Below are 19,886 nucleotides of genomic sequence, written 5' to 3' on the forward strand. Positions count from 1 at the left end.
GTCTCCAGCTAATTTGTGGAAAAACACTACATAGGATAAAGTAGAGGAGGGTTTTTGGGCCTTGCAGCGCCGTTTACGGCTGTCTGCACGGTCTCCGTGTGACTGCAGCTCGCCCTGTAGTCTGTGAGCAGCCGTAGCCTGGTTGTCTCCAGCTCAGGGTTGTTCACTGCGTAATACCGCCAAATCAATTTTAATTTTTTTTCAAGTAGTGTAGTCTGCTGCTAATTTATTTAAAAAAATCCTATTAGTGTCTTTCCACCCGTCTCCAGCTAATTTGTGGAAAAACACTACATAGGATAAAGTAGAGGAGGGTTTTTGGGCCTTGCAGCGCCGTTTACGGCTGTCTGCACGGTCTCCGTGTGATTGCAGCTCGCCCTGTAGTCTGTGAGCAGCCATAGCCTGGTTGTCTCCAGCTCAGGGTTGTTCACTGCGTCATACCGCCAAATCAATTTTCTTTTTTTTTCAAGTAGTGTAGGTTGCTGCTAATTTATTTAAAAAAATCCTATTAGTGTCTTTCCACCCGTCTCCAGCTAACTTGTGGAAAAACACTACATAGGATAACGTAGAGGAGGGTTTTTGGGCCTTGCAGCGCCGTTTACGTCTGTCTGCACGGTCTCCGTGTGACTGCAGCTCTATCTGTTGTCAGTTCAGCCCCCCAAAAAGAAATAAATAATAAAGTTCACCAAACACACCAGTTACACCACTTTACATTTGTGTAGGCCACATTAGCTCATATTAAAGTCTAGTCCACACTTTAGAAAATTAGTGTTTCTTATACCTGTTAGGAGGAGTTGCTCAGGAATAAGCACACGAATCCGTTAGTACTTTTCTGCTTATCTTTATCAGTCAACCAAGATGAAGAAGGCAGTGAGTAAGGCACGTGGGCGTGGGCGTGGGCGCGGAGCAGGGAGGGGACGTGGGGATTCTGTGCCTGCTGCGGGCACCGGTGACTCATCAGCACCCACTTTCACCAGGCAACAGTCGTTCATGCGCAGCTTTGTGTCAGAGCGCCGTACACCGCTGCTGCGTCAAGACCAAATTGAAGCTGTTGTCGGATGGATGGCAGCTAATGCATCAACTTCCATTAGTGCCACATCCTCTCAGACACAGAGCACTGGAGAGCAGCCATCTGTCTCTTCACCACCTGCCAAATTGCCCAGGCAGACAGAGAGCCCAGGACAGGAGCCTGTTATGACCCCAATGGCGAGGGTCTCAGAGGAACGTGGAAGTCTGCAGAATACAAAAATCCAGCTCATAGGGCAGTGGTAACTGGGTTGACCATATATCTACTCCTAACGCCAACACTAGAAGTAGCCGGGGATCATTCCTACGTTGATTCTAGATGACACGCGCCAGCCGGAGAATCTAGCTACCCCTAGTAGAGGAAAACAAAGACCTTTCTTGCCTCCAGAGAAGGGGACCCCAAAGCTGGATAGAAGCCCCCCACAAATAATGACGGTGAGGTAAGAGGAAATGACAAACACAGAAATGAACCAGGTTTAGCACAGAGAGGCCCGCTTACTGATAGCAGAATAAAGAAAGGTAACTTATATGGTCAACAAAAACCCTATCAAAATCCACACTGGAAATTCAAGAACCCCCGAACCGTCTAACGGTCCGGGGGGAGAACACCAGCCCCCTAGAGCTTCCAGCAAAGGTCAGGATATAGATTTGGAACAAGCTGGACAAAAATACAAAACCAAAACAAATAGCAAAAAAGCAAAAGGCAGACTTAGCTGATATAACTGGAACCAGGATCAGTAGACAAGAGCACAGCAGACTAGCTCTGATAACTACGTTGCCAGGCATAGAACTGAAGGTCCAGGGAGCTTATATAGCAACACCCCTAACTAACGACCCAGGTGCGGATAAAAGGAATGACAGAAAAACCAGAGTCAAAAAACTAGTAACCACTAGAGGGAGCAAAAAGCAAATTCACAACAGTACCCCCCCCTTAGTGAGGGGTCACCGAACCCTCACCACGACCACCAGGGCGATCAGGATGAGCGGCATGAAAGGCACGAACTAAATCGGCCGCATGAACATCAGAGGCGACCACCCAGGAGTTATCCTCCTGACCATAGCCCTTCCACTTGACCAGGTACTGAAGCCTCCGCCTGGAGAGGCGAGAATCCAAGATCTTCTCCACCACGTACTCCAACTCGCCCTCAACCAACACCGGAGCAGGAGGCTCAGCAGAAGGAACTACAGGCACAATGTACCGCCGCAACAAGGACCTATGAAATACATTGTGAATAGCAAACGACACAGGAAGATCCAGACGAAAAGATACAGGATTAAGGATTTCCAATATCTTGTAAGGCCCAATAAAACGAGGTTTAAATTTGGGAGAGGAGACCTTCATAGGAACAAAGCGGGAAGAAAGCCATACCAAATCCCCAACGCGTAGTCGGGGACCCACACCGCGGCGGCGGTTGGCAAAGCGCTGAGCCTTCTCCTGTGACAACTTCAAGTTGTCCACCACATAATTCCAGATCTGCTGCAACCTATCCACCACAGAATCCACCCCAGGACAGTCAGAAGGCTCCACATGACCCGAAGAAAAACGAGGATGGAAACCAGAGTTGCAGAAAAAAGGCGAAACCAAGGTGGCGGAACTAGCCCGATTATTAAGGGCAAACTCAGCCAACGGCAAGAATGTCACCCAATCGTCCTGATCAGCAGAGACAAAACACCTCAAATAAGCCTCCAAAGTCTGATTAGTTCGCTCCGTCTGTCCATTAGTCTGAGGATGGAAAGCAGACGAAAACGACAAATCAATGCCCATCCTACTACAAAAGGATCGCCAGAACCTGGAAACGAACTGGGATCCTCTGTCTGACACAATATTCTCAGGGATGCCGTGCAAACGAACCACGTTCTGGAAAAACACAGGAACCAGATCGGAAGAGGAAGGCAGCTTAGGCAAAGGAACCAAATGGACCATCTTGGAAAAGCGATCACATATCACCCAGATAACGGACATGCCCTGAGATAGCGGAAGATCAGAAATGAAATCCATGGAGATATGTGTCCAAGGTCTCTTCGGGACAGGCAAGGGCAAGAGCAAACCGCTGGCACGAGAACAGCAAGGCTTAGCTCGAGCACAAGTCCCACAGGACTGCACAAATGACCGCACATCCCTTGACAAGGAAGGCCACCAAAAGGACCTGGCCACCAGATCTCTGGTGCCAAAAATTCCCGGGTGACCTGCCAACACCGAGGAATGAACCTCGGAAATGACTCTGCTGGTCCACTTATCCGGGACAAACAGTCTGTCAGGTGGACAAGACTCAGGCCTATCAGCCTGAAATCTCTGCAACACACGTCGCAGATCCGGAGAAATAGCTGACAAGATAACTCCATCTTTAAGAATACCAACAGGATTAGCGACTCCAGGAGCATCAGGCACAAAGCTCCTAGAAAGAGCATCGGCCTTCACATTCTTTGAACCTGGTAAATACGAGACAACAAAATCAAAGCGGGAGAAAAACAATGACCAGCGGGCCTGTCTCGGATTAAGGCGTTTAGCAGACTCGAGATACATCAGATTTTTGTGATCAGTCAAGACCACCACACGATGCTTAGCACCCTCGAGCCAATGACGCCACTCCTCAAATGCCCATTTCATGGCCAACAACTCCCGATTGCCCACATCATAATTTCGCTCGGCAGGCGAAAACTTCCTAGAGAAAAAGGCACAAGGTTTCATAACAGAGCAACCAGGGCCTCTCTGCGACAAAACGGCCCCTGCCCCAATCTCCGAAGCATCCACCTCAACCTGAAAGGGAAGTGAGACGTCAGGCTGGCACAAAACAGGCGCCGAAGTAAACCGGCGTTTCAACTCCTGGAAAGCCTCCACAGCAGCAGGAGCCCAGTTAGCTACATCGGAGCCCTTCTTGGTCATATCCGTCAAAGGTTTCACAATGCTAGAAAAATTAGCGATAAAACGACGGTAGAAGTTAGCGAAGCCCAAGAACTTCTGAAGACTCTTAACTGACGAGGGCTGAGTCCAATCAAGAATAGCTCGGACCTTGACTGGGTCCATCTCCACAGCAGAAGGGGAAAAAATGAACCCCAAAAAGGGAACCTTCTGTACACCAAAGAGACACTTTGAGCCCTTGACAAACAAAGAATTTTCACGCAAAATTTTAAAGACCAACCTGACCTGCTCCACATGCGAATCCCAATTATCAGAAAAAACCAAAATATCATCCAGATAAACAATCAAAAATTTATCCAGATACTTCCGGAAAATGTCATGCATAAAGGACTGAAAAACTGAAGGCGCATTGGAGAGCCCAAAAGGCATCACCAAGTACTCAAAATGACCTTCGGGCGTATTGAATGCGGTTTTCCATTCATCACCTTGCTTAATGCGCACAAGGTTGTACGCACCACGAAGGTCTATCTTGGTGAACCACTTGGCACCCTTAATCCGGGCAAACAAGTCAGACAACAGCGGTAAAGGATACTGAAACTTGACAGTGATCTTATTTAAAAGCCGATAATCAATACAAGGTCTCAAAGATCCGTCCTTTTTTGCCACAAAAAAGAATCCCGCACCAAGAGGGGAAGAAGACGGACGAATATGTCCTTTCTCCAGAGACTCCTTGATATATGAACGCATAGCGGTATGTTCAGGTACCGACAGATTAAACAGTCTTCCTTTAGGAAATTTACTGCCTGGGATCAAATCTATAGCACAGTCACAGTCCCTATGAGGAGGCAGTGCACTGGACTCAGACTCACTGAAGACATCCTGATAATCAGACAAATACTCCGGAACTTCCGAAGGCGTAGAAGAAGCAATAGACACAGGCAGGGAATCCCCATGAATACCACGACAGCCCCAACTTGAGACTGACATAGCCTTCCAGTCCAGGACTGGATTATGGGTCTGTAACCATGGCAGCCCTAAAACAACCAAATCATGCATTTTATGTAAAACCAGGAAACGTATCACCTCGCGGTGTTCAGGAGTCATGCACATGGTAACCTGTGTCCAATACTGCGGTTTATTTGCTGCCAATGGTGTAGCATCAATACCCCTAAGAGGAATAGGATTTTCTAATGGTTCAAGAGTAAAACCACAGCGCTTAGCAAATGAGAGATCCATGAGACTCAGGGCAGCACCTGAATCTACAAACGCCATGACAGGATAAGATGACAGTGAGCAAATCAAAGTTACAGACAGAATAAATTTAGGTTGCAAATTACCAACGGTGACAGGACTAACAACCTTAGCTATACGTTTAGAGCATGCTGAGATAACATGTGTAGAATCACCACAGTAGTAGCACAAGCCATTCCGGCGTCTATGAATTTTCCGCTCATTTCTAGTCAGGATTCTATCACATTGCATTAAATCAGGTGTCTGTTCAGACAACACCATGAGGGAATTTGCGGTTTTGCGCTCCCGCAACCGCCGGTCAATTTGAATAGCCAGTGCCATAGTATCATTCAGACCTGTGGGAATGGGAAAACCCACCATAACATTCTTAATGGCTTCAGAAAGGCCATTTCTAAAATTAGCGGCCAGTGCACACTCGTTCCAATGTGTCAGCACGGACCATTTCCGAAATTTTTGGCAATACACTTCAGCCTCGTCCTGCCCCTGAGACATAGCCAGCAAGGCCTTTTCTGCCTGAATCTCAAGATTGGGTTCCTCATAAAGTAAACCGAGCGCCAGAAAAAACGCATCAAGATCAGCCAATGCCGGATCTCCTGGCGCCAGCGAAAAAGCCCAATCCTGAGGGTCGCCCCGTAAGAACGAAATAACAATTTTTACTTGCTGAGCAGAATCTCCAGATGAACAGGGTCTCAGGGACAAAAACAATTTACAATTATTCACGAAATTCCTAAACTTAAACCTGTCTCCGGAAAACAGTTCAGGAATCGGTATTTTAGGTTCTGACCTAGGATTTCTGATAACATAATCTTGTATGCCCTGCACACGAGTAGCCAGCTGGTCCACACTTGCAATCAAGGTCTGGACATTCATGTCTGCAGCAAGCATAGCCACTCTGAGGTAAAGGGGAAAAAGAAAAAAAAAACTCAGAATCTTCTTTCTTATAATCCCTCTTCTGCAATGCATTAAACATTTAATACTGGCCTGGCAAACTGTTATGACCCCAATGGCGAGGGTCTCAGAGGAACGTGGAAGTCTGCAGAATACAAAAATCCAGCTCATAGGGCAGTGGTAACTGGGTTGACCATATATCTACTCCTAACGCCAACACTAGAAGTAGCCGGGGATCATTCCTACGTTGATTCTAGATGACACGCGCCAGCCGGAGAATCTAGCTACCCCTAGTAGAGGAAAACAAAGACCTTTCTTGCCTCCAGAGAAGGGGACCCCAAAGCTGGATAGAAGCCCCCCACAAATAATGACGGTGAGGTAAGAGGAAATGACAAACACAGAAATGAACCAGGTTTAGCACAGAGAGGCCCGCTTACTGATAGCAGAATAAAGAAAGGTAACTTATATGGTCAACAAAAACCCTATCAAAATCCACACTGGAAATTCAAGAACCCCCGAACCGTCTAACGGTCCGGGGGGAGAACACCAGCCCCCTAGAGCTTCCAGCAAAGGTCAGGATATAGATTTGGAACAAGCTGGACAAAAATACAAAACCAAAACAAATAGCAAAAAGCAAAAGGCAGACTTAGCTGATATAACTGGAACCAGGATCAGTAGACAAGAGCACAGCAGACTAGCTCTGATAACTACGTTGCCAGGCATAGAACTGAAGGTCCAGGGAGCTTATATAGCAACACCCCTAACTAACGACCCAGGTGCGGATAAAAGGAATGACAGAAAAACCAGAGTCAAAAAACTAGTAACCACTAGAGGGAGCAAAAAGCAAATTCACAACAGGAGCCGTCTCTACTTCTGTTCTCTGAATCTCTTGGCTTGGAAACAGGGGGCCAGCCAAGCAGCATTGGAGAAATGGAAGAAGAGGCAGGGTGCAGTGATGCCCAACAGCTTTTTCTGTCTTCCTCTGAAGAGGCGGGTGGGCCAGTGGCTCCGGTCACCACATCGCAGGCCGCATCAGCTGATGATGACACTCAGGTGCCACTTACTGGTGCATGCTCTGCTGCTGAGACTACCCAGGAGGAGCAGTTGGGGGCAGAGGGTAGTGTAGATGATGAGGTCCTCGACCCATCTTGGCGTGAGGGACAGGAAGGTGGTGGGAGCAGCTCTGAGGAAGAGATTCCCCGTACGGCCCAAAGAGGGAGAGGAAGGGGGAAGACTGCGGATCCTGCAGCCTCCGCTTTGGCACCCGTTAGGAGCATGTCTCTTCCAAAAGCCAAAAAGGGCGCTCCCAAGACTTGCAGTGCCTGGTCCTTTTTTTGACACAGTTGCAGATGACATTTGCTATGTCAGATGCAACGTGTGTCATCAAAAAGTCAAAAGAGGTCGAAATGTCAGCAACCTCAATACCTCCAACATGTGGAAACATGTGCGCAACAGGCACCCGGCGGAGTTAGAAAAACACACTGAAGAGGTAGGCCAACCAACAGCGGCAGCTACCACCTCTTCAGCTCGTGTTGCCTCTTCCTCTAGCTCACACGCAGCTGGTTCGGCTTCCTCCCAGGATCGCCGTGGAAGAACCTCTGGCCCTGTTGTCCAGAGACCCGCTGTAATTCCACCCGCAGCGCCACTTTCCCAGTCATCCACACACTCCCAGCCCAGTCTACAGCCATCGGTAGTACAGGCATGGGAGAAAAGGCGGCCTTTCTCGTCAAACCACCCACGAGCACAGGCTCTGACTGCAGGCATTGCCAAACTTCTGTCACTGGAAATGCTGTCATTCAGGCTGGTGGAGACTGACAGCTTCCGTGACTTGATGTCATTGGCAGTCCCACAGTACAATGTGCCTAGCCGCTTTTACTTCAGCAGGCAAGCCGTCCCTGCCCTGCACAAGCATGTGGAGGGACACATAAAACACGCGCTACTGAACGCCGTCAGTAGCAAGGTCCACCTCACCACCGATGCGTGGACCAGTCAACATGGACAGGGGCGATACCTTTCCCTCACTGCCCATTGGGTTAATGTCATTGAGCCGGGTACAGACCGTGCGAGTGGCGCAGGACGTGTCCTGCCCACTCCAAGGATTGCAGGAATCCATTCTGTACGCATTGACTCCTCCTCTTACACCAGTTCCTCAGAATCATCGCTGCAGGAGCCGTCACAGTCCACCTCCACATGGACCCGTGATGAACGTGTACCTGTTACGACCGACATGAGCACAGCCGTGGCCAAACGTCAACAGGCCGTGTTGAAATTAATTTTTTTGGGGAATCGTAGCCACACAGCGCAGGAGCTCTGGAATGCCATCAAGCAGGAGAGCGATGTGTGGTTTGTGCCAGCGAATCTCCAGCCAGGCATGGTAGTGTGTGATAATGGCCGAAATCTGGTGGCAGCTCTGGGCCTCGGCAACCTCACTCACATCCCATGTCTGGCACATGTGCTCAATTTGGTCGTGCAGAGCTTTTTGAGGGACTATCCGGATCTTGATGCACTGCTGCACAAGGTCCGCCTAGAGTGTGCTCACTTGCGGCGTTCCAGCACGGCAAAAGCGCGCATTGCGGCTCTGCAGCGCCGACACCGCCTGCCGGAACATCGCATCATATGTGACCTACCTACCAGGTGGAATTCCACGTTACATATGTTGGAGCGGTTGTGTGAGCAGCAGCAAGCTGTAATGGAGTACCAGCTGCTTCAGGCGCAAAAAAGTCTCAGTCAGCGCCGTACAGACTTCACAACCACAGAGTGGGCCACTATGAATGACGTCTGCCAGGTTTTGCGTCCCTTTGATTATTCCACGCGGATGGCGAGTGCAGATGATGCACTAGTCAGCATGACTGTCCCCCTTATCTGCCTGCTTGAAAAATCACTGCAAGCGCTAAGGGATGATGTTGTGGAAGAGGTGGAGGATGAGGATTCACCATTTCCATCATCTTCTGGACAGTCAGCGCCACGTGGTTCCTCACAAACGCGTAGGCAGGGGACAGTTTGTGAGGAGGATGAGGAGGAGTCAATGGAGGAGGAAGACATCCGTCCAGAGGAGGGAGTTACACAATTGTCCAGTACTCAGTGTGTACAGCGAGGGTGGGGTGATGACGAGCGGGCAGAGATCACGCCTCCAGCAGGGGACAGCGTTTCTTGGGCAGTTGGCAGTCTGCAGCACATGGTGGATTACATGCTGCAGTGCCTGAGAAACGACCGCCGCATCGCCCACATTCTCAACATGTCTGATTATTGGGTGTTCACCCTCCTCGATCCTCGCTACCGGGACAACGTAGAAAGCCTCATCACACCGTTGAACCGGGAGTGAAAAATGCGGGAGTACCAAGACACACTGGTCAATTCCATCATCTTCTCCATTCCAACTGAGAGAAGTGCTGCTAGTGCATTCCAAAGCAGCTCAGTGCGTCCAGGCAGTGGTGGAGGCTCTGCACAAAGAGGGAGCAGAAGCAGTGCCTCTGCCCAAGGCAAGACCAGTATGGCCCAACTGTGGCACAGTTTTCTGTGCCCCCCACAAAAGTCTACACCATCACAGACGGCTCCAGTCAGCAGGAGGCAACGGTTCCGTCAGATGGTGACAGACTACATGTCTTGCCCTCTTGCTGTACTCCCAGACGGCTCTTCCCCTTTCAAGTTTTGGGTCTCAAAGCTGGATACATGGCCAGAGCTAAGCCAGTATGCATTGGAGGTGCTGTCTTGCCCTGCGGCCAGTGTATTATCGGAACGTGTCTTTAGTGCTGCAGGTGGTGTACTAACTGACCGTCGCATGCGACTATCCTCCGATAACGTTGACCGGCTTACTTTCCTGAAAATGAACAAGGCCTGGATCTCGCAGGAATTTGCCACTCCTCCTCCTGATTAAATAATTAGGTCACTGTATACGTTATCCAGGTCTCCTGTTGTGTTCATCTTTCTACCACCTGAATTTAAATTCCTGGGCTCCAACACCGCCAGTTGAGGCTCAGAAGTGCCGTCTGCACAGTCAAAACATACGACCCAGTGTTATTGGGTTTCAGTAACGTCAGCTGATCCCCAGCTGTGTAGCCGGCAATGTGTCATGCGACCGCCACGCTGACACAACAACTGAAATGTAAGGGAATCTGTCCCCCCCCCCAAGGCGTTTGTTACTGAAAGAGCCTCCTTGTGCAGCAGTAATGCTGCACAAGGAAAAGGTAGCTATTTTTGTTTAGCACCTTGCACACGCAGAACTTAACACTTATAAAATGTGTCCACTGATACCGTAACACCGTCCCGGAGGTGGGACTTTCCTTCGTAATGTGATGCAGCACAGCCGTCATTCCTACCCCCCCGGCGCCGCGCACCGGCTCCTCAGCGTTGTTTGATTCCGTCCCGGAGCCTGCGCTGTTATGTTATCCCGTGGCCAGGCACACTTAGCGCTGCCCGTCTTCTGGCATCATTTGGTGTCAGGATGGCTGCGCCTGTGCGGCCGCGCTGGCAGAGAGCCCGCCTCGCAGTGTCTTCTGATTTAATCCCACTGGGGGCCTGGGATCCATGGACATACGCAGTGCATATCTGAACCTCCACCTCTCACTCATCTCCCTATGGCTTCTTCAGACTGTTCGGTGTCAGCTGGTCCCTAATAGCATGCCACGGCCGTGACACCGCACAGTCTTAAGAAGCCGTAGGGAGGGGAGTGAGAGGCGAGGATATGCACTGCGCATGTCCATGGATCCCAGGCCCCCAGTGGGATTAAATCAGAAGACACTGCGAGGCGGGCTCTCGGCCAGCGCGGCCGCACAGGCGCAGCCATCCTGACACCAAATGATGCCAGAAGACGGGCAGCGCTAAGTGTGCCTGGCCACGGGATAACATGACAGCGCAGGCTCCGGGACGGAATCAAACAACGCTGAGGAGCCGGTGCGCGGCGTCGGGGGGGTAGGAATGACGGCTGTGCTGCGTCACATTACGAAGGAAAGTCCCACCTCCAGGACGGTTTTACAGTTGCAGGGGACACATTTTATAAGTGTTTAGTTCTGTGTTTGCAAGGAGCATGATGAAAAGAGCCACCTTTTCCTTTTGCATCTTTTGTGCTGCACAAGCTGGCTCTTTCAGCTACAAACACCTTGGGGGGGGGGGATTAAAGGTTCCCTTTCGACTTTCTCAGGCTTTGGCCTACATTGTGTTCCTCTGCTTTTCCACCTGTCCCTGGGCTCCAACACCGCCAGTTGCCGTCCAGAAGTGCTGTACGCACAGTCAACAGTCGCTCCTCTGTTATTGGGGTTCAGTAACGTCAGCTGTTCCCCTGCTGTGTGTGTGGCAATCCCTCCTACCTCCTCCTACCTCCTCCAACCTCCTCCTCCTCCACCTGTCCCTGGGCTCCAACACCGCCAGTTGCCGTCCAGAAGTGCTGTCCGCACAGTCCCGACAGTCCCACCTCTGTTATTGGGGTTCAGTAACGTCAGCTGTTCCCCTGCTGTGTGTGTGGCAATCCCTCCTACCTCCTCCAACCTCCTCCAACCTCCTCCTCCTCCACCTGTCCCTGGGCTCCAACACCGCCAGTTGCCGTCCAGAAGTGCTGTCCGCACAGTCCCGACAGTCCCTCCTCTGTTATTGGGGTTCAGTAACGTCAGCTGTTCCCCTGCTGTGTGTGTGGCAATCCCTCCTACCTCCTCCAACCTCCTCCAACCTCCTCCAACCTCCTCCTCCTCCACCTGTCCCTGGGCTCCAACACCGCCAGTTGCCGTCCAGAAGTGCTGTCCGCACAGTACCGACAGTCCCTCCACTGTTATTGGGGTTCAGTAACGTCAGCTGTTCCCCTGCTGTGTGTGTGGCAATCCCTCCTACCTCCTCCAACCTCCTCCAACCTCCTCCTCCTCCACCTGTCCCTGGGCTCCAACACCGCCAGTTGCCGTCCAGAAGTGCTGTACGCACAGTCAACAGTCGCTCCTCTGTTATTGGGGTTCAGTAACGTCAGCTGTTCCCCTGCTGTGTGTGTGGCAATCCCTCCTACCTCCTCCTACCTCCTCCAACCTCCTCCTCCTCCACCTGTCCCTGGGCTCCAACACCGCCAGTTGCCGTCCAGAAGTGCTGTCCGCACAGTCCCGACAGTCCCTCCTCTGTTATTGGGGTTCAGTAACGTCAGCTGTTCCCCTGCTGTGTGTGTGGCAATCCCTCCTACCTCCTCCTACCTCCTCCAACCTCCTCCTCCTCCACCTGACCCTGGGCTCCAACACCGCCAGTTGCCGTCCAGAAGTGCTGTACGCACAGTCAACAGTCGCTCCTCTGTTATTGGGGTTCAGTAACGTCAGCTGTTCCCCTGCTGTGTGTGTGGCAATCCCTCCTACCTCCTCCAACCTCCTCCAACCTCCTCCTCCTCCACCTGTCCCTGGGCTCCAACACCGCCAGTTGCCGTCCAGAAGTGCTGTCCGCACAGTCCCGACAGTCCCTCCTCTGTTATTGGGGTTCAGTAACGTCAGCTGTTCCCCTGCTGTGTGTGTGGCAATCCCTCCTACCTCCTCCTACCTCCTCCAACCTCCTCCTCCTCCACCTGTCCCTGGGCTCCAACACCGCCAGTTGCCATCCAGAAGTGCTGTCCGCACAGTCCCGACAGTCCCTCCTCTGTTATTGGGGTTCAGTAACGTCAGCTGTTCCCCTGCTGTGTGTGTGGCAATCCCTCCTACCTCCTCCTACCTCCTCCAACCTCCTCCTCCTCCACCTGTCCCTGGGCTCCAACACCGCCAGTTGCCGTCCAGAAGTGCTGTACGCACAGTCAACAGTCGCTCCTCTGTTATTGGGGTTCAGTAACGTCAGCTGTTCCCCTGCTGTGTGTGTGGCAATCCCTCCTACCTCCTCCTACCTCCTCCAACCTCCTCCTCCTCCACCTGTCCCTGGGCTCCAACACCGCCAGTTGCCGTCCAGAAGTGCTGTCCGCACAGTCCCGACAGTCCCCCCTCTGTTATTGGGGTTCAGTAACGTCAGCTGTTCCCCTGCTGTGTGTGTGGCAATCCCTCCTACCTCCTCCTACCTCCTCCAACCTCCTCCTCCTCCACCTGTCCCTGGGCTCCAACACCGCCAGTTGCCGTCCAGAAGTGCTGTCCGCACAGTCCCGACAGTCCCTCCTCTGTTATTGGGGTTCAGTAACGTCAGCTGTTCCCCTGCTGTGTGTGTGGCAATCCCTCCTACCTCCTCCTACCTCCTCCAACCTCCTCCTCCTCCACCTGTCCCTGGGCTCCAACACCGCCAGTTGCCGTCCAGAAGTGCTGTACGCACAGTCAACAGTCGCTCCTCTGTTATTGGGGTTCAGTAACGTCAGCTGTTCCCCTGCTGTGTGTGTGGCAATCCCTCCTACCTCCTCCTACCTCCTCCAACCTCCTCCTCCTCCACCTGTCCCTGGGCTCCAACACCGCCAGTTGCCGTCCAGAAGTGCTGTCCGCACAGTCCCGACAGTCCCCCCTCTGTTATTGGGGTTCAGTAACGTCAGCTGTTCCCCTGCTGTGTGTGTGGCAATCCCTCCTACCTCCTCCAACCTCCTCCAACCTCCTCCTCCTCCACCTGTCCCTGGGCTCCAACACCGCCAGTTGCCGTCCAGAAGTGCTGTCCGCACAGTCCCGACAGTCCCTCCTCTGTTATTGGGGTTCAGTAACGTCAGCTGTTCCCCTGCTGTGTGTGTGGCAATCCCTCCTACCTCCTCCAACCTCCTCCAACCTCCTCCTCCTCCACCTCTCCCTGGGCTCCAACACCGCCAGTTGCCGTCCAGAAGTGCTGTACGCACAGTCCCGACAGTCCCTCCTCTGTTATTGGGGTTCAGTAACGTCAGCTGTTCCCCTGCTGTGTGTGTGGCAATCCCTCCTACCTCCTCCAACCTCCTCCAACCTCCTCCTCCTCCACCTGTCCCTGGGCTCCAACACCGCCAGTTGCCGTCCAGAAGTGCTGTACGCACAGTCCCGACAGTCCCTCCTCTGTTATTGGGGTTCAGTAACGTCAGCTGTTCCCCTGCTGTGTGTGTGGCAATCCCTCCTACCTCCTCCAACCTCCTCCAACCTCCTCCTCCTCCACCTGTCCCTGGGCTCCAACACCGCCAGTTGCCATCCAGAAGTGCTGTACGCACAGTCAACAGACCCTCCTCTGTTATTGGGGTTCAGTAACGTCAGCTGTTCCCCTGCTGTGTGTGTGGCAATCCCTCCTACCTCCTCCAACCTCCTCCAACCTCCTCCTCCTCCACCTGTCCCTGGGCTCCAACACCGCCAGTTGCCGTCCAGAAGTGCTGTCCGCACAGTCCCGACAGTCCCTCCTCTGTTATTGGGGTTCAGTAACGTCAGCTGTTCCCCTGCTGTGTGTGTGGCAATCCCTCCTACCTCCTCCAACCTCCTCCAACCTCCTCCTCCTCCACCTGTCCCTGGGCTCCAACACCGCCAGTTGCCATCCAGAAGTGCTGTCCGCACAGTCCCGACAGTCCCTCCTCTGTTATTGGGGTTCAGTAACGTCAGCTGTTCCCCTGCTGTGTGTGTGGCAATCCCTCCTACCTCCTCCAACCTCCTCCAACCTCCTCCTCCTCCACCTGTCCCTGGGCTCCAACACCGCCAGTTGCCATCCAGAAGTGCTGTCCGCACAGTCCCGACAGTCCCTCCTCTGTTATTGGGGTTCAGTAACGTCAGCTGTTCCCCTGCTGTGTGTGTGGCAATCCCTCCTACCTCCTCCAACCTCCTCCAACCTCCTCCTCCTCCACCTGTCCCTGGGCTCCAACACCGCCAGTTGCCGTCCAGAAGTGCTGTACGCACAGTCCCGACAGTCCCTCCTCTGTTATTGGGGTTCAGTAATGTCAGCTGTTCCCCTGCTGTGTGTGTGGCAATGCCTCCTACCTCCTCCAACCTCCTCCAACCTCCTCCTCCTCCACCTGTCCCTGGGCTCCAACACCGCCAGTTGCCGTCCAGAAGTGCTGTACGCACAGTCCCGACAGTCCCTCCTCTGTTATTGGGGTTCAGTAACGTCAGCTGTTCCCCTGCTGTGTGTGTGGCAATCCCTCCTACCTCCTCCAACCTCCTCCTCCTCCACCTGTCCCTGGGCTCCAACACCGCCAGTTGCCGTCCAGAAGTGCTGTACGCACAGTCCCGACAGTCCCTCCTCTGTTATTGGGGTTCAGTAACGTCAGCTGTTCCCCTGCTGTGCAGCCGGCAGCGTGTACTGCGACCGCCACGCAGGCACAACAAGTTAAATTTAAGGGAACCTGCCCCCCCCCCCAGGCGTTTGTTACTGAAGGAGCCACCTTGTGCAGCAGTAATGATGCAAAGGGAAAAAGTGCCTCTTTTCGTGGTGCTCCTTGCACATGCTGATCCTAACACTTATGAAAAGTGCCCCCTCCTACCGTGATACCGTACGGTTGGTGGAACTTTCCTTTGTGATGTGACGCAGCACAGCCGTCATTCTTACCCCCTTGGCGCCGTGCGCCGCCTCCTCAGCGTTGTTTGAATCAGTCCCGGAGCCTGCGCTGTTAGGTTAGCCCTTGGCCATGCACACATTTTGCGCTGCCCGTCTTCTGACATCATTTGGTGTCAGGCTGGCTGCGCCTGTGCGGCCGCGCTGGCCGAGATCCCGCCTCGTACTGTCTTCTGATTTCATCCCACTGGGGGCCTGAGATCCATGGACATGCGCAGTGCATATCTGAACCTCCACCTCTCACTCATCTCCCTATGGCTTCTTCAGACTGTTCGGTGTCAGCTGGTCCCTAATAGCATGCCACGGCCGTGACACCGCACAGTCTGAAGAAGCCGTAGGGAGGGGAGTGAGAGGCGAGGATATGCACTGCGCATGGCCACGTATCTCAGGCCCCCAGTGGGATGAAATCAGAAGACAGTACGAGGCGGGATCTCGGCCAGCGCGGCCACACAGGCGCAGCCAGCCTGACACCAAATGATGTCAGAAGACGGGCAGCGCAAAATGTGTGCATGGCCAAGGGCTAACCTAACAGCGCAGGCTCCGGGACTGATTCAAACAACGCTGAGGAGGCGGCGCACGGCGCCAAGGGGGTAAGAATGACGGCTGTGCTGCGTCACATCACAAAGGAAAGTTCCACCTACCGAACGGTATCACGGTAGGAGGGGACACTTTTCATAAGTGTTAGGTTCAGCATGTGCAAGGACCATAATTAAAAGAGCTAAGTTTACCTTTTCCAGCATTAGTGCTGTACACGATGGCTCTTTCAGCTACAAACGCCTGGGGGGGGGGGGTTAAAGTTTCCCTTTCAACTTGCTCCAGTGCAGGCTTCGGCCTACACTCTGCTCCCTCTCCTCCTCCTGTTGACCCTGGGCTCCAACACCGCCAGTTAGGGCCCGGTACTGCTAGCTGCACAGAGAAAAACACCAGCCAATGTGTCAGTGGGGTTCAGCACCGCCAGCTGTTCCCCTGCTGTGTAGCCGGCATCGTGTCCTGCAAAAGCCACGCAGACACAAGAACTGAAATTGAAGGAAACCTGTCCCCCCTCCCCCAGGTGTTTCTACGTTTTACAGCCACCTTGTACGACAGTAATGCTGCATGTGTGCAAGGTGGCTCAGAAACTTAGTCTCCTTGCCCATGGGGAACTGAACACGTCTAAAATGAGTCCTCTGCAACCATTAAAACGTCCCTCAGGTGTGATTTTCCTTTGTATTGACACGCAACAAGCTCCTTGGTAGCGCTGCCCGTCTTCTGGCATCATTGTTTGGCTGCCTGCGCCTCTGCGGCCGCCTTGCCCCACACAATGCCCCTCGGTGTCTTATTTATTTGTACTGCGAGGGTGTGATTGATGGGCATGAACGGTGCATTTCTTCGCCTGTCCCTCATCTCCTTCCGCCTTCTTCGGACTGTGCGGCTTCATGGCCGTGGCATGCGATAAGGGATCAGCTGACGCCGCATAGTCTGAAGCGGGTGTAAGAAACCAAGCGAGAGGCGAACATATGTACTGCACCAGGCCATGAATCCCAGCCCCGCAGTGTTTTAACAATGTTAAGACACTGCGGGGCTGGGATTCATGTTCATCGCAAACCGCACCGGCCGACATTACATGATGTCAGAGGATGGGCAGCGCTAACAGCGCAAGGCCAAGGGATAACACGACAGCGCAGACTCCTGTGCAACAAATAACGATGCTCAGGAGGCCGCGCCAAGCACCAAGGTGGCATTTTTGCCAGCTGTACTGCGTCTCTTTACGAAGGGAACTCGCGCCTCCAACACAGTTTGACTGTATAAAGGGCTAAATGTTATACGTGTTCCTTTCAGCGTGTGCAAGGAGCAAAATTAAAAGAGCAACCTTTGACTTGTGCAGCACTACTGCTGCATAAGCTGTGGCTCTTCTACTTTGTAACCCCTGAGGGGGGGTTAAAGGTTACCTTTGAAATTGGTTCAATTAGGCTTCGGCCTACACTCTGCTCCCCCTGCAGAGCCCTGGGCTCCAACACCGCCAGTTGGGGCCCGGTACTGCTAGCTGCACAGAGAAAAACACCAGCCAATGTGTCAGTGGGGTTCAGCACCGCCAGCTGTTCCCCTGCTGTGCAGCCGGCAACGTGTCCTGCAACTGCCACGCAGGCACAACAGACCCAAAAGCTGCCGCCAGTGCAGGCTTCGGCCTACACTCTGCTCCATCTCCTCCTCCTGCTGACCCCGGGCTCCAACACCGCCAGTTGGGGCCCGGTACTGCTAGCTGCACAGAGAAAAACACCAGCCAATGTGTCAGTGGGGTTCAGCACCGCCAGCTGTTCCCCTGCTGTGCAGCCGGCATCGTGTCCTGCAAAAGCCACGCAGACACAAGAACTGAAATTGAAGGGAACCTGTCCCCCCTCCCCCAGGCGTTTGTACGTTTTAAAGGCCACCTTGTACAGCGGTAATGCTGCATGTGTGCAAGGTGGCTCATAAACGTATTCTCCTCGCACATGTGGAACTGAAAACACGTCTAAAATGTGTCCTCTGTGTGACCATTTACCCGTCCCGGTGGTGTGACTTTCCTTTGTAATGACACGCTGCAACCCCCTTGGTAGCGCTGCCCGTCTTCTGGCATCATTGTTTGGCTGCCTGCGCCTCTGCGGCCACCCTGACCCACACAACGCCCCTCGGTGTCTGATTTCTTGGGACTGCGAGGGTGTGATTGATGGGCAGGAGCGGTGCATATCTTCGCCTGTCCCTCATCTCCTTCCGCCTTCTGCGGACTGTGCGGCTTCATGGCCGTGGCATGCGATAAGGGATCAGATGACGCCGCACAGTCTGAAGCGGGTGTAAGGACCCGAGTGTGAGAGGCGAACATATGTGCTGCGCCAGGCCCTGAATCCCAGCCCCGCAGTGTTTTAACAATGTTAAGACACTGCGGGGCTGGGATTCATGGTCATCGCGAAACGCACCGGCCGACATTAAATGATGCCAGAACATGGGCAGCGCTAACAGCGCTAGGCCAGGGGATAACACGACAGCGCAGACTCCTGTACAGCAAATAACAACGCTCAGGAGGCTGCACCCAGCACCAAGGTGGGATTCTTGACATCTGTGCTGCGTCTCATTACAAAGGGAACTCGCGCCTCCAACACAGTTTGACTGTATAAAGGGCTAAATGTTATACGTGTTCCTTTCAGCGTGTGCAAGGAGCGAAATTAAAAGAGCAACCTTTGACTTGTGCAGCACTACTGCTGCATAAGCTGTGGCTCTTCTACTTTGTAACCCCTGAGGGGGGGTTAAAGGTTACCTTTGAAATTGGTTCAATTAGGCTTCGGCCTACACTCTGCTCCCCCTGCAGAGCCCTGGGCTCCAACACCGCCAGTTGGGGCCCGGTACTGCTAGCTGCACAGAGAAAAACACCAGCCAATGTGTCAGTGGGGTTCAGCACCGCCAGCTGTTCCCCTGCTGTGCAGCCGGCAACGTGTCCTGCAACTGCCACGCAGGCACAACAGACCCAAAAGCTGCCGCCAGTGCAGGCTTCGGCCTACACTCTGCTCCCTCTCCTCCTCCTGCTGACCCCGGGCTCCAACACCGCCAGTTGGGGCCCGGTACTGCTAGCTGCACAGAGAAAAACACCAGCCAATGTGTCAGTGGGGTTCAGCACCGCCAGCTGTTCCCCTGCTGTGCAGCCGGCATCGTGTCCTGCAAAAGCCACGCAGACACAAGAACTGAAATTGAAGGGAACCTGTCCCCCCTCCCCCAGGCGTTTGTACGTTTTAAAGGCCACCTTGTACAGCGGTAATGCTGCATGTGTGCAAGGTGGCTCATAAACGTATTCTCCTCGCACATGTGGAACTGAAAACACGTCTAAAATATGTCCTCTGTGTGACCATTTACCCGTCCCGGTGGTGTGACTTTCCTTTGTAATGACACGCTGCAACCCCCTTGGTAGCGCTGCCCGTCTTCTGGCATCATTGTTTGGCTGCCTGCGCCTCTGCGGCCGCCCTGACCCACACAACGCCCCTCGGTGTCTGATTTCTTGGGACTGCGAGGGTGTGATTGATGGGCAGGAGCGGTGCATATCTTCGCCTGTCCCTCATCTCCTTCCGCCTTCTGCGGACTGTGCGGCTTCATGGCCGTGGCATGCGATAAGGGATCAGATGACGCCGCACAGTCTGAAGCGGGTGTAAGGACCCGAGTGTGAGAGGCGAACATATGTGCTGCGCCAGGCCCTGAATCCCAGCCCCGCAGTGTTTTAACAATGTTAAGACACTGCGGGGCTGGGATTCATGGTCATCGCGAACCACACCGGCCGACATTAAATCATGCCAGAACATGGGCAGCGCTAACAGCGCTAGGCCAGGGGATAACACGACAGCGCAGACTCCTGTACAGCAAATAACAACGCTCAGGAGGCTGCACCCAGCACCAAGGTGGGATTCTTGACATCTGTGCTGCGTCTCATTACAAAGGGAACTCGCGCCTCCAACACAGTTTG

Source organism: Ranitomeya variabilis, chromosome 1 (assembly GCF_051348905.1).
Source record: "Ranitomeya variabilis isolate aRanVar5 chromosome 1, aRanVar5.hap1, whole genome shotgun sequence".
NCBI classification, from domain to species: Eukaryota; Metazoa; Chordata; class Amphibia; order Anura; family Dendrobatidae; genus Ranitomeya; species Ranitomeya variabilis.